Here is a 15,804-nt window from a genome sequence, read left to right as displayed (position 1 = left end):
TGCCTGATAGAGCACAGTCGTATGTCGGTGATATTCTATGCACCCATTTGTAGCCCTGTATGGAAAGCCATTCTGGGCTTACATTTCAGAAAGATAATGCACATCTGCACATAGCGATAGTTTCTACTGCTTGTCTTCATGCTTAAAAACCCTTCCTTGGCCAGTGAGGTCGCAGGATCGCTCCCCATCTGAAAACGTATGTAACATTATTAGTGAGGCCCTCTGACCAGCTCAGGATTATGATGAGCTAAAGCACCAACTGGACAGTATATGTCTCGACATCCCTCAAGAGGACATCCAACAAAGCTATCAATCAATGCCAAGCCAAATAACTGCTAATATAAGGACCAGTGGTAGACCAACACTTTACTGACTTGCTCAATTTGTGGAGATCTTTCTCTTGAATAAGTTGATCAATTTTTCTGCAGTTGTGACCATTTGGTTGGCTGTACATGTACATAACGTCTACCAATTTCAGTCCCAAGTGGATAATTTCTTCGAGGTGAGTTGCTTTTTTTTCAGTTTTAAAGGTTTTCCCCGTGTGGGAATCACGAATTGTGCAAGTATAAGGGTTGTGACTATGTGACACGTGTAAGTTTCGATTGATACTGAAAGTGTGCTCAGGTAGTTGTAGTTCTTAAGGCGAGCACTTGTGGTAAGCGACAAATCTGGGTTCGAATCCTGGTCTGTCACAAATTTTCTTCTGGTCCAAATGGCTGATGTCAATATAGTGTCTCAGAACATGAAGTTATTTTGTAACATTTCGGAAGTATTCATAGCTAGCTGTATTATTCAGCAACAAGAAATGCTTTTTTTGTTATAACATTTTATATCCTCTTCACTTCAGCCAAAATCAGTTATTTTGCCACCTAATTGGGTAAAGTCGTATACTACTTCAGTGTGTCATTTTCTAGTCTAATTCCCTCAGCATCAGCTGGTTTGTTTGAACTACATAGCTGTACCCTTGTTTTATTTTTGTCACTGTTCTTCATATGATCGCTTTTCAACACACTGTTCATTCCATTCAACTGCTCTTCATAGCCTTTTGCTGTCTCCGAGAGAATTACAATATCATTAGGAAACCTCAAAGCCTGTGTTGTTTGTCCCAGAACTTTAATTTCCCTCACAAATTTCTCCTTGATTTCCTTTACTCCATACTCAATGTACAGACTGAATAACACCAGTGATAGACTACAACCTAGTTTTCCCCACTTATGCACTGCTTTCCTTTCACATTCTGTGACTCTTGCAACTGCAGTCTTGTTTCTGTACAAGTCTTGAATAATTGTTCACTCCATTTTCTAAAAATTTGTGATACCTTCAAACTTCAAAGAGTGTATATAAGTAAAAATTGTTACAATCTCTTTCTAAATTGGCCAATACTATCAGAAGAAGAGCATAATATGTTATTTCTCAAGACAACAAATCTCTTGGGAACATTTACTAATTGTACACAGCCGAATGTGGTATCACTAGAAAGAGTTTTATTTGGCACTGCATACCATTTTGTGCCATGACTTAGTATTTTTTGAAAATTTTAATACAAAAGACACTTTTAGCTATTGTAGGCAAACGGGCATCATGGATGTCCAGGTTCATACCTCTATTTTACGAAGTTAACTCATTAATCACAAATAAGAGATGGTCTTTCTATACAATGTTATCACAAATGCCTTTTTATTTGTTTTAAAGTGCTTATTAAGTGGATAATTTGTACACAGCATTGTCATAAACAATAACCATGACCACTAAGGTAGTCCATTATCTCTGGCAATCGTGCAAGTTGACGTTTCTAAACAAATATACTTTCCGAATTGCTAAATATATTTGTCATTTGTGCCTTGAATTGTAATTTACGTATTGCTCCTATGGTCTAATGTGCTTACTGTAGTTGAAAATGTTTGTCAACTTAAAGTTCCAGGTTGTGTAGCCCTACTGCAAACCTCCATGGGGTCTATGGCAGAGGGTATGTCCCACTGTAGCAGTTAATAGGGTTACTTCCTGTTTCCTTCTCGAATGGAGCATGGGAATAATCATTGTTTGACACACTCACAATCCCTGCATGAGCAATACATGGGGGTGTAGCATATTTCTAGAGTAATCATTTATAGCTTTTTCTCAGAACTTTCACAGATTTTCTTGGGATAGTTTATGTCTGTCTTCAAGAGTTTGCCATTTCAGTTCCTTCAGTGTGTATATGACACTATCCCATGAATGAAACAAATTTGTGGTCACAGATGCTGCCCTTCTCTGTATAAGTTCAGTATATAAGTATATCTGGTATAGGTCCACACACTTGACCAGTTATCTTGGATGGGTCGCATAATTGATTTATAAGCAATCTCTTTATTAGACTTATTGCACTTCAAGCATTCCAAGTACAAAACACATTTTAGAAAACACAGAAATGTATATACAAGGCTGTACCATAAATTCACAATTAGTATTTCCCATTATTCAGTTCAATTTCAGAGATGTTTCTCTTCATTCCCACAACAACCCATATCCCAGCAACTACACTTACTCCAGATGCTGTCATTATTTGAAAGTGTAAAAGTGGAAGAGCATCACACCGCTCATCCAGTACCTTAAAGAAATGCAATTCCACATTTGAATTGGAATGTTGAAATATCCCACATCTTCAAGATACTAAACTTTTCAGACGATACAATACATTTTCCATGTCTTAATATTATGCTAAAAGTTTCTTTTTCTACTCCGTAAAGATGAATGTGGAGGGATTAAGGCTAATGCTCTACAGCAAATCCTAATACGTTTGCTTAACGTTTTGATAAAATGTGTTAAGTGAACACATGGCCTTTCTGTATATATTGCAATACATGCACATAAATCACTACATAACTCAGATATTATTCTATGTCTTAATATTATGCTTAAATTATGTTTTCCTACTCCATTAAAATGAATGTGGAGGAATGAATGCCAATGCTCTGCCAGTAATCCCAATATATTTTCTGGATGTTATGTTAAAATTTATGAATTGAACATATGGCCTTTCTGAATATATTGTAATAAATGCACATAATTCAATTCATAACTCAGAGTTTCTTGCCAATATAAGCAAAAATCATACAAATTATGGCTAGTTCCCAGTGTCTTTGGCATTATACTCTACTCATGGTTCATTCTTTGACATATGGTCAGTTGTATACATTAGATTAGAAATTCTTGATGATTCCTTCTTTTGGTAGGGATGGTAGAAATCACCTTAGATGGTATGTTCTTCTCATTTATGGGTACATGACCCCAACTGGGCTTGGTGGAACTCCAGTCTGATCAGACAGTTGGAATGTGTGATCTTCAGAAGCGTCAATGAATGGGCTAACCTGTGAACAACAGAATTGCACAAATTGTGTTACCTGGCAGTGCTGTTAGTTATTTCTGTGTGAAGCCCTTCCTTTACTTTCAACAGAAATATTATTCTTTCTGTACAGTTTTGGCCACCATTCCTTAAACATTAGCACCTCACCTGTTTTTGATATTTTCATTTCAAAATTCATCTTTTCGAGGGAGTCAATTATTAATTCAGCATCTTTATTCACAAAATATATCCTATCCATCTTCCTAATTTTCCTCTTTATCTGTTGAAATCTCTATCACATGCAAGGTAGCACTACCCTCCTGTTGGAAAGTAATGGGCGATGAACTGAAACCTTCACTCTGCCACAAGCATTAAACAAACCTCACCAGTGCATGGTTTTTATTTTTGCCTCCAAAACAGGCTTCATCAGAGCTTTTTCGTGATAGAGGTAACATATGGCCCTTGCACTCTGTAACTCGTGCACATTAAAGATATTTAATGAAATCTGACCCAAGTTAAATGGAAATTGAATTGGTATCTGAGGTAATTGCAAATTCTGCATACAATCAAACGAGAGGACTGCAATGGTAGAATCAGTGTCAGTTTTTGCTGTAACTGCGTGTAATTTCTTGAAGAATTAATCACCACACCTCTTGCGCGCTATTAACTCAGCTATTGCTGCCCTTTTACCAGCATCATTCAGAGATGGACTTTTGATTTTTATCCAAATCTCTTCACATGTACTGCTGATATACACCTGTGGTCCCCCAGATTTTAAATTAAAATGGAAAGTTTTCAAATAAAATTGATAATCAACTTGAATATCCATTTTAATAGTTTTGAACATGTGCCACATAATCTGCACATGTTTGGGATCAAGATAATTAGATTCTTCATTGGCATAATGTGCTTCCCGGATGGGAAATGAGTCGATGTGCTTTTTATTTCCACTTCTTAAGCCACTGGTTCTGCACAGCCAGGGTTACATTTTCCCCTCTTACAACACACCAGTGCCTGTGTTATTCTGAATTACGATGCAATATCCCATGGGACAAGGACCCTCTTGATAAGTGGGTTATCTGGATTCGAGTGCCACTCTGGCAAAAATTTTCATTGTCATCACTCCATTATACAGCTGTTGGTTGTCCATTTTCGCAACTGTGAATTCATTCCAGGTTTCCTCCTTTATCTCTTGGAGATTTACCTTCTTTTAACATATTGCTATATTCGCCCATTGCTGACATCACCAACACCTTGGAAGGCAGTTTTACAAACTTGAATCTTTCCTTCAGACCTTGATAGCCAACAAATGCATGACTACAATTTTGGTTTCTTCCCACTAAATTCCTTATCACTTCTAGGCTTCTTTCTTGCCACTTGTTTTAATTCTATGAGGTTTTGATCGATTCCATCCTGATCATTTTTTGTTCTATCTTGCTGCCCTCTGTCATCTCAGTTGTCATGCTTTTCATCTGACAACTGGAAACAGAATGACATATTCAGTTGAACTTAACGTTCTACATTATTATGTTCACTGTGGTAGTTAAACGTTGATTTTGAAGTAATACTAAATTTCAGGTTAAGACACGCATGCTGATATAACCATTACGTTTTGGTTGGTATCTATTCCCTCTCCAATTTATATATGCTTCATTTTCACTCTGCTCGCTATATGGCTATATGTTTTGGAACCTCCACTGCATTCTTTCTTTTTCCATTACTCCCTGATATTTGTCACTAACGTCACGACTGTCTGACATCTTACCACCAATAACAAAATAGATTAATAAAAGAGTAAGAGGAATATTGATTATTCTCCTTGCCTTAAACTGAGATGATAGTATAAAATTTTTAGCGAGCCAAAATCTTTTGTACCTGTGGGCTTTCACTTCGAGAGAATGTGATAACAATGGCTGCATAACAATACAAAATGTTCCAGGACATATGGGATTTCGTTACATCTTGATTGGGCTACATCCTTAAAGCGCAAACACATATGTCACTCATACTGTCAAAAATGGATGTGTTTGTTTTCGTAATATTCCCATTCACTTACAAAATAAATCAGTATTGTTTCTTCTGTTCTTACCTTACTCCTAAATCTGATCTGATAATTCTTGAGGTCACGTATTACTAATATTTACAATCAAAAACACTCTTGATCACAAATTATTTATTCTGGTGACCGGTTTCGGCCACAACTTTGGTCATTTTCAGACCAATGATTAAGAACCTCCTTCTGGTGGTAAATCACAGTAGTGATTACACTGGCACTGTAGTGATTTACCAGCAGGAGGAGGTTCTTACTCATTGATATTAAGATGAGCACAGTTGTGGTCGAACCCGGTCTCTGGAATAACTAATTTGTGATCAAGACTGTTTTTGATATTAAATATTTGTAATAGCATTGATCACTGCATAATCCCACAATGTATTCAAAAGTAATTTCATGTATTACTGCCTATTCACTCATCTTGTAGATATTTCCTGGTAGTTTTTTACAGCCATACATATGCTGTATTTCATAAGTTATTGGGCAATAAATGGACAGATGGATCATAATCTACAACAGCAGTTGTGAAAGGCAAAGGGCGTGAAAGTAGAGCAGTGGTTGAGAAGGGACTGAGGCAGGGTTGTAGTCTATTCACCGTGTCATTCAGTCTGTGCACTGAACAAGCTGTCAAGGACACTGATAAAAATTTGGACATGTTTTTATAGTTCATGAAGAAGAAATTATAGTTTTAAGGTTTGCCAATGACAGTGCAGTTCTGTCACTGTTGGCAAAGGTCTTGCAGGGTAAGTTGAATGGAAGAAATAGTGTCTCGAAAAAAGATTATAAGATGAACATCAAGAAGAGTGGTTCCTTGCACCTATTGTCATAGGCGAGTTGATCGTCATTTGTTTTACATGTCATTTGTTTCATGGATAACATTGCTCCACATTTGGTAACTGAGGGATCAAGTGTTTTAATCCATAATTAATTTTTTTATGTTTGGATGAGAAAGTCAAGATAATTACAATATTGTCCATGGGCGATTTTAAAGTCCTGATTACAGCTAGTTCTCTGCATTAAACACAGCTCTCTCTTCCTGGTATGACATAGATTGAACCAGAGAAAGGAAAGACTTCCTCTTTCTCATCCACTGGGTAAATCTCCGCAGATCCAGTGTTCTCGGTGGCTTTCTCACACACTACACATTTCCCAAACCTCACCAGCCTTATCATTCACCCCTCTTCTTTCCCCTTCAATGCTTCTACAAGAAGAAGGAGCCACTGGCTCCTAAACTGGAGTATTTCTACAATATTTGTATATGTTTTCTCCTACCACCACTTATTGAGTAGTCCTGTATCTAGAAAATTACACTACGACTTCAATGAGAGGAGAACACACGGGCTCAGACCACTATATAGTTGAAATTAACATCAAATTCACACCTTTCAAGAAAATGAGTTACAACCCACCTCAACTGTTAAAAATGACAAGTAGCACCAAATAAAACAAAACATTAAATTAAGAAATGACCTAGGTGAACTGATATCTAGTACAAAAATCAACAAAAAACTATCAGCCTCAAAACAAGAAAACAACTTCCAGGAGTTACTGCAAAATCATTTGGAAACAGCTGCAGTAGTACTAACTATTTACGGTAATATTTGAGAATAAAGATAGAAGACACACAGTAACAAAGAAAGTGCTGAAACCATGACAGAAGCATTTAATAAACGTTTGGGCTGTGAAAAAGGCAAATATATCTTACAGACCGGTGTAAATAACACAACAAAAACCAAACCTAACAAATCAGGTTCTTAAAATTTCCTAGATGTTGAAGGAGAACTCACAGATCAAAAACTGGTAAGGTTGTTGCCGAAATGTGAATATATTTAAGTCACACTCTCAATATCTCCTTACACATAACTCTAACACAAAGATGGACGACATAGCCATTCCCTGAACATTATACCACAACCGTCATCCAGATGGGGGATAACAGCAGTCTGAATATCTACAGAGCAATCTCTCTCCTAGACTCCACATGCAAGACTTAGTCCTAGATTCTATGTGGAACAATCAAGGGACAACTAAAACAGGAGTTACGAGGAAATCTGGAAGGTTTCAGACCATGGAGAATTTGTGCAGAGGAGATCATTAGACTTTATCCAAAATTAATTAAACTGGTAGAACTTACTCTAAACAACGCTAATTGAAAGTAAGGTTTAGGGAAAAAAATTCTGAAACATTCCTCATAAAAACAGGTGTAAGACAAGGTGAATGCCTATTATCATTACTGTTCGACTGAGCACTGGAATATGTAATGAGAGAATGGTAGAAGGATAATGCAAAGAACATAAGAATTGGAAGTGTGAAAACTGATAAAAATTTAAACTGCTTGGGATTTGTTGCTGATAATATGCTCCTAGCCAAGAACGTTCAAGAAACTACTAAAGTAGTTAAATCATTAAAAAATAGCACAGAAACTCAGCCTCAGAATATCATTTGCAAAAACAAATTATGCCAGCTGGTCCATAAAAATACAGCGGAAGAACAGGAAATAAAAATCGATGATCAATTTAAATATTTAGGTGACATCATAATGGGAAATCTAAATGAGGAACATGGCAAGATAGAATAAAAACCTCACTAAGGAAAATTAAATCAGCAAAAAAAACATACAACAAAAAACGGCTGTCTGTAGTTGCAAATTTAAAACATTATAAAACAATCAAATGACCAGAAATAACATATGCAGCAGCAACCATCCTCAGGACAAGGGTTGTTGTCCGCGTCTTCAGCCCAGGTACTGGCTCGATGCAGCTCTCCATGCATGGTGGCTGGGGAGAAATGGGGAGCTCTCTAGTGCATTCAGCAAATTAAAATAAAACCGTGTACTTACAGACACGTAATTTTGACTCACATCCCTCGCCACTTTACGCCTAATACCGTGTACTTACAGACACATTTACCGGTTCGCACCCTCCAACCTTCGCCACTACACACCGTATAATAAAATCAATCTATTTGCCGGTTCGCACCTAACAGCACGAACCCTTCAAAAATTAAACATTGGTAAAGAACAAAAGTTTTCCCTTATTATCTGACCTCTCAGTTTTAAGCAACATGTCATCACAAATACGGCTGAGTATGAAAAATTGTCTTTGCAAATAAAAAACAGACACGGATGAGCTTTCCACCTTTGTTAAAAAACTAAACATATTCAATTGCAGTAGATAAGGAGGTTTTTGTTATTTCCAACCATTTCCTGTTAAGCTTCTTATTTCGACATCGGAATATCGGCCGTCGGTTGAAGGCCCTGTTGCTTGGCCTCGCCGACAGATGTCAGAGCGGTACGCTGCCGGGAAAAACATGGCGAGCCTTTCACCTCCATCTCCTGTCGCTAACCGCTCTGCAGTGGCTGTATAGCGGAGCAAACACAGACTAATTGCAGTGAACACTAGCATTATTCTATGGAGGGGTGAATGCAAATGCTCTGCTGGTAAACGTAATATATTTTCTTGACATTCTGTTAAAATTTATTAAGTGAACATATGGCCTTCTTGAATACAGTGCAATAAAAGTACATAAATCAATACGTAACTAAGTTTATTGTAATATTGGCAAAAATCAAGTAAATTATGGCTAATTCCCATTGTCCTTCGGATTATACTCCACTTGTGGTTCATTTTTTGACATATGACCAATTGTATATGTTAGAGTAGAAGTTCTTTATGATGTCTTGTTTTGGGAGGAATGGAAGAAATCGCCTTAGATGGTGCATGTTCCTCTCATTTATCGTTGCATGAGCCCAACTGAGCCTGATTTACAGGGCTTGGTGGAACTACAGTTTGATCAGAAAGTTGGAATGGGTGCTATTCTGCCACATCAATGAATGGCTTAACTTTAACAACACCACGAGGTTCTTGTGAACAACAGAATTGCAAAAATTGTGTTACATAAAAGAGCTGATAGTTTCTGTGTGAAGCCCTTCCTTTCCTTTCAACAGAAATATTAGTATTTCTATGGAATTTTGGCCACCACTCCTTAAAATTTGGAACCTCTTCTGTTTTTGATATTTTCACTACAAAATTCCTCTTTGTGCGGGTTTCAGTTATTAATTCTGCATATTCTTTCAGAAATTATATCCTATCAACCTTTCTAATTTTCCTTTTTGTCTGTTGATATTCCTATCATGTGCAAGGTAGGACTACCCTCCAGTTGGAAAGTAATGGGTGATGAACTGAAACCTTCCCTGTGCCACAAGCATTAAACAAACCTCAGCATTGAATGGTTTTTATTTTGCCCTCCACAACAGTCAGAGAATGAGTGAAAGTCTTTAACACATTGTCCAACATTTTCATTTATATAATTAAAAAGAAATGAACAAGCTTCATCAGAGCTTTTTCGTGCTATTCCTTCATGATAGAGACAAAAACCTGGCTGTTCAACTCTGTAATTCTGCGCATTTAAGAAATTAATGAAAGCTGCCACAAGTGACATGTAAGTTGTCTTTGTATCTGAGGTAATTGCAAATTCTGCATTATATCAAATGAGAGGCCTGCAATGGTAGAATCAGTGTCAGTTTTTGCTGTAACTGGGTGTAATTTCTTGTGCACTATTAACTCAGCTTTGCTGGCCTTTTAGCAGCAACATTCAGAGAGGGATTTATCATATTTATCTGAGGCTCTCCACATGTACTGCTCGCATACACCTTGTTGTTGTTGTTGTAGTCTTCAGTCCTGAGACTGGTTTGATGCAGCTCTCCATGCTACTCTATCCTGTGCAAGCTTCTTCATCTCCCAGTACCTACTGCAACCTACATCCTTCTGAATCTGCTTAGTGTATTGATCTCTTGGTCTCCCTCTACAATTTTTACCCTCCACGCTGCCCTCCAATGCTAAATTTTTGATCCCTTGATTCCTCAAAACATGTCCTACCAACCGATCCCTTCTTCTAGTTAAGTTGTGCCACAAACTTCTCTTCTCCCCAATCCTATTCAGTACCTCCTCATTATTTATGTGATCTACCTATCTAATCTTCAGCATTCTTCTGCAGCACCACATTTCGAAAGCTTCTATTCTCTTCTTGTCCAAACTGGTTATCGTCCATGTTTCACTTCCATACATGGCTACACTCCATACAAATACTTTCAGAAATGACTTCCTGACACTTAAATCTATACTCGATGTTAACAAATTTCTCTTCTTCAGAAACGATTTCCTTGCCATTGCCAGTCTGCATTTTATATCCTCTCTACTTCGACCATCATCAGTTATTTTACTCTTTAAATAGCAAAACTCCTTTACTACTTTAAGTGTCTCATTTCCTAATCTAATCCCCTGAGCATCACCTGATTTAATTTGACTACTTTCCATTATCCTCGTTTTGCTTTTGTTGATGTTCATCTTATATCCTCCTTTCAAGACACTGTCCATTCCGTTCAACTGCTCTTCCAAGTCCTTTGCTGTCTCTGACAGAATTACAATGTCATCGGCGAGCCTCAAAGTTTTTATTTCTTCTCCATGGATTTTAATACCTACTCCGAATTTTTCTTTTGTTTCCTTTACTGCTTGCTCAATATACAGATTGAATAACATCGGGGAGAGGCTACAACACTGTCTCACTCCTTTCCCAACCACTGCTTCCCTTTCATGCACCTCGACTCTTATAACTGCCATCTGGTTTCTGTACTAATTGTAAATAGCCTTTCGCTCCATGTATTTTACCCCTGCCACCTTCAGAATTTGAAAGAGAGTATTCCAGTTAACGATGTCAAAAGCTTTCTCTAAGTCTACAAATGCTAGAAACGTAGGTTTGCCTTTTCTTAATCTTTCTTCTAAGATAAGTCGTAGGGTTAGTATTGCCTCACGTCTTCCAACATTTCTACGGAATCCAAACTGATCTTCCCCGAGGTCCGCTTCTACCAGTTTTTCCATTCGTCTGTAAAGAATTTGCGTTAGTATTTTGCAGCTGTGACTTATTAAACTGCCAGTTCGGTAATTTTCACATCTGTCAACACCTGCTTTCTTTGGGATTGGAATTATTATATTCTTCTTGAAGTCTGTGGGTATTTCGCCTGTCTCATACATCTCGCTCACCAGATGGTAGAGTTTTGTCATGACTGGCTCTCCCAAGGCCATCAGTAGTTCTAATGGAATGTTGTCTACTCCCGGGGCCTTGTTTCGACTCAGGTCTTTCAGTGCTCTGTCAAACTCTTCACGCAGTATCTTATCTCCCATTTCATCTTCATCTACATCCTCTTCCATTTCCATAATATTATCCTCAAGTACATCGCCCTTGTATAAACCCTCTATATACTACTTCCACCTTTCTGCCTTCCCTTCTTTGCTTAGAACTGGGTTGCCATCTGAGCTCTTGATATTCACACAAGTGGTTCTCTTCTCTCCAAAGGTCTCTTTAATTTTCCTGTAGGCAGTATCTATCTTACCCCTAGTGAGACACGCCTCTACATCCTTACATTTGTCCTCTAGCCATCCCTGCTTAGCCATTTTGCACTTCCTGTCGATCTCATTTTTGAGACGTTTGTATTCCTTTTTGCCTGCTTCATTTACTGCATTTTTATATTTTCTCCTTTCATCAATTAAATTCGATATTTCTTCTGTTACCCAAGGATTTCTATTAGCCCTCGTCTTTTTACCTACTTGATCCTCTGCTGCCATCACTACTTCATCCCTCAGAGCTACCCATTCTTCTTCTACTGTATTTCTTTCCCCCATTCCTGTCAATTGTTCCCTTATGCTCTCCCTGAAACTCTGTACAACCTCTGGTTCTTTCAGTTTATCCAGGTCCCATCTCCTTAAATTCCCGCATTTTTGCAGTTTCTTCAGTTTCAATCTGCAGTTCATAACCAATAGATTGTGGTCAGAATCCACATCTGCCCCTGGAAATGTCTTACAATTTAAAACCTGGTTCCTAAATCTCTGTCTTACCATTATGTAATCTATCTGATACCTTTTAGTATCTCCAGGATTCTTCCAGGTATACAACCTTCTTTCACGATTCTTGAACCAAGTGTTAGCTATGATTAAGTTATGCTCTGTGCAAAATTCTACAAGGCGGCTTCCTCTTTCATTTCTTCCCCCCAATCCATATTCACCTACTATGTTTCCTTCTCTCCCTTTTCCTACTGACGAATTCCAGTCACCCATGACTATTATATTTTCGTCTCCCTTCACAACCTGAATAATTTCTTTTATCTCGTCATACATTTCATCAATTTCTTCATCATCTACAGAGCTAGTTGGCATATAAACTTGTACTACTGTAGTAGGCATGGGCTTTGTGTCTATCTTGGCCACAATAATGCGTTCACTATGCTGTTTGTAGTAGCTAACCCGCACTCCTATTTTTTTATTCATTATTAAACCTACTCCTGCATTACCCCTATTTGATTTTGTATTTATGACCCTGTAATCACCTGACCAAAAGTCTTGTTTCTCCTGCCACCGAACTTCACTAATTCCCACTACATCTAACTTTAACCTATCCATTTCTCTTTTTAAATTTTCTAACCTACCTGCCCGATTAAGGGATCTGACATTCCACGCTCCGATCCGTAGAATGCCAGTTTTCTTTCTCCTGATAACGATGTCCTCTTGAGTAGTCCCCGCCCGGAGATCCGAATGGGGGACTATTTTACCTCCGGAATATTTTACCCAAGAGGACGCCATCATCATTTAATCATACAGTAAAGCTGCATGTCCTCGGGAAAAATTACGGCTGTAGTTTCCCCTTGCTTTCAGCCGTTTGCAGTACCAGCACAGCAAGGCCGTTTTGGTTATTGTTACAAGGCCAGATCAGTCAATCATTCAGACTGTTGCCCCTGCAACTACTAAAAAGGCTACTGCCCCTCTTCAGGAACCACATGTTTTTCTGGCCTCTCAACAGATACCCCTCCGTTGTGGTTGCACCTACGGTATGGCCATCTGTATCGCTGGGGCACGCAAGCCTCCCCACCAACGGCAAGGTCCATGGTTCATGGGGGGCGCATACACCTGTGGTTGCCCAAATTTTAAATTAAAATGTCCATGCTTAATTGTCAAATAAAACTTATAATCAACTTGAATATGGGGTTCAAAAGTTTTGAACATCTGCCACATAATCTTCACATGTTTATGGTCCAGATAATTCTGTTCTTCATTGGCATAATGTGCTTTCTGGACTGGAGATGAGTTGATGTGATTTTTCATTTCCACTTCCTAAGCCACTAGTTTTGCACCACCAGGATGACATTTTCCCCTCTTACAATACTCCAGCGCCTGTGTTACTCCGAATTACGATGCAATTAATGAATCTAGTAGAACTTACTCCAAACAACGTCAATTTCAAAGTAAAGCTTAGAGAAAAAATTTCTCAACCATTCTTCATAAAAAGAGGCTTAAGACAAGGTGAATGCCTATCACCATTAGTGTTCGACTGTGCACTGGAATATGTAATGACCGAATGGTACAAGGTAACGCAAAGAATATGAGAACTGGAAGTGTGACAAATGGTAAAAGTTGAAACTGCTTGGGATTTGCTGCTGATCTTACTCTCCTAGCCACGAATGTTCAAGAAACCACTAAACTATTTACATCTCTAAGAAATATCACAGAAAGTCACCCTCAGAATATCATTTGAAAAAACATATTATGCCAGCTGGTCCACAAAATTTCAGTGGAAGAACAGGAAATCAAAAACGTTGATCAATTTAAATATTTAGGTGACATCATAACTGGAAATCTAAATGAGAAACGAACATGACAAAGTAGAATAAAAACCCCATCAAGGAAAATTACATTAGCAAAAACGCATACAACAAAAAAGCCTGTCTATAGTTGCAAATTTAAAACATTGTTGAACAGTTACACAACCAGAAATAACATATGCATCTGCAACCGTCTTCAAAACGACCGTTGTTGTTGTTATCGTCTTCAGTCCATGTACTGGCGTGATGCAGGTCTCCATGCATGGCAGCTGGAGGGAAAGGATGAGTTTTGTAGTGTATTCGAAAATTAAACAAGAATGGGTAGTTGCAAACGTGTTACTGTAAATGGCACCCCAACTGTGGGAACGGCGTTGCCGCAGTGGATACATAGGTTCCCGTGAGATCACAGGAGTTAAGCGCTGTCGGACGTGGCTGGCAGTTGGATGGGTGACCATCCAGCCGCTATGCGCTATGCGCTGTTGCCATTTTTCGGGGTGCACTCAGCCTCATGATGCCAACTGAGGAGCTACTCGACTGAATAGTAGCGGTTCCGGTCAAAGAAAACCATCATAACTGGGAGAGCAGTGTGCTGACCGCATGCCCCTCCTATCCCCTATGATACTGCGGTCCGATGGGCCACCTGCGGCCTGAAGACAGAGTGCTTTCTTTATTGTGATTTCATTCCAATGCCCCATATGGGCAGGGAAGGCCTGTCAGCGGCACAATCCATTGCTCTTCTGCCGAGTAACATGACAACTATGACAAGAATAAAATGTTACATACATAAGGCGATAAAAATGGGGAACTTAAAACAGAGCAAGGGGAGATAATGGAGGTAAAAAGACACTGACATGGAGATGTTCATGGGGTGACAATTAAAAAAGTCGACATAAGGTTAAAAAACACAAAGAAGACACTGCAGGCACACGCAAAGATTAAAAGTCGGCCACAGTATTAAAAACCCTCCAGAATAACGCACTTAAAACCCACTTGGAGCACACACCATGAAGAATAAAACTACCACGTGGGACCTGCTGAGGGAGAGGCCAGAGAGGATGGAGAAGGAGGGGAGAGCAAGGGGCAGCAAGGGAGATGGTGGGATGAAGAGAGTAGGGGCGTCAGCAGGTAGGAGACTGGTGGGGCAGGAGATGAAGAGGGAAGACAAGGCAGCAGGGAGCGCAGAGACACTGAAGGGGAGCACAAGAGAGGGAGGGGGAGTGGGATGGGGAAGCCGCTCAGGAGAAGGGAGGGGGAGGAGAGGGAGCCCTGAAGAAAAGGCAGGAAGGTGGGGTTAGAGTTGGTAGGAAGGGTAGATGTGAGGGGAAAGGCCATCATATGGCAGGTGTAGATGGTGGAAGTTGCGTTGGGCAAGGAGGCAGAGGGTGTGGAGATGGAGAGAGGGAGGGACACAACGGTAAAGGTGCGGCAACGGATTGGGGGTGGAGAGCAAGGGAGATACCAGGGGATGAGGGGGATCAACGCGGCGGACAATATACAGTCTACAGATGTGTTCAAGAAAAGGAGGAGGTGGGGGAAGGGGGTGAGGGATGCGCATGATGGATGGAAAGTGGATGCGGAAGGTGAGGCGGAGCACATGGTGTTTGAGGATTTGGAGGGATTTATAGGGCCTGGAACGAATTTGCTTTTTTCCCCTTTATTGTTAATATCGCACTTTATACAGGTAGGCCAGCAACAGCATTCTACGCCGCTCTTCAGACACAAATAAAACTAATGATAGAAAAGAAGACAATCACAGAACAGAGATGGTGGATATACAAACGT

Source organism: Schistocerca piceifrons, chromosome 11 (genome assembly GCF_021461385.2).
Source record: "Schistocerca piceifrons isolate TAMUIC-IGC-003096 chromosome 11, iqSchPice1.1, whole genome shotgun sequence".
NCBI lineage: Eukaryota > Metazoa > Arthropoda > Insecta > Orthoptera > Acrididae > Schistocerca > Schistocerca piceifrons.
Note: the sequence above shows the minus strand (reverse complement) of the source record.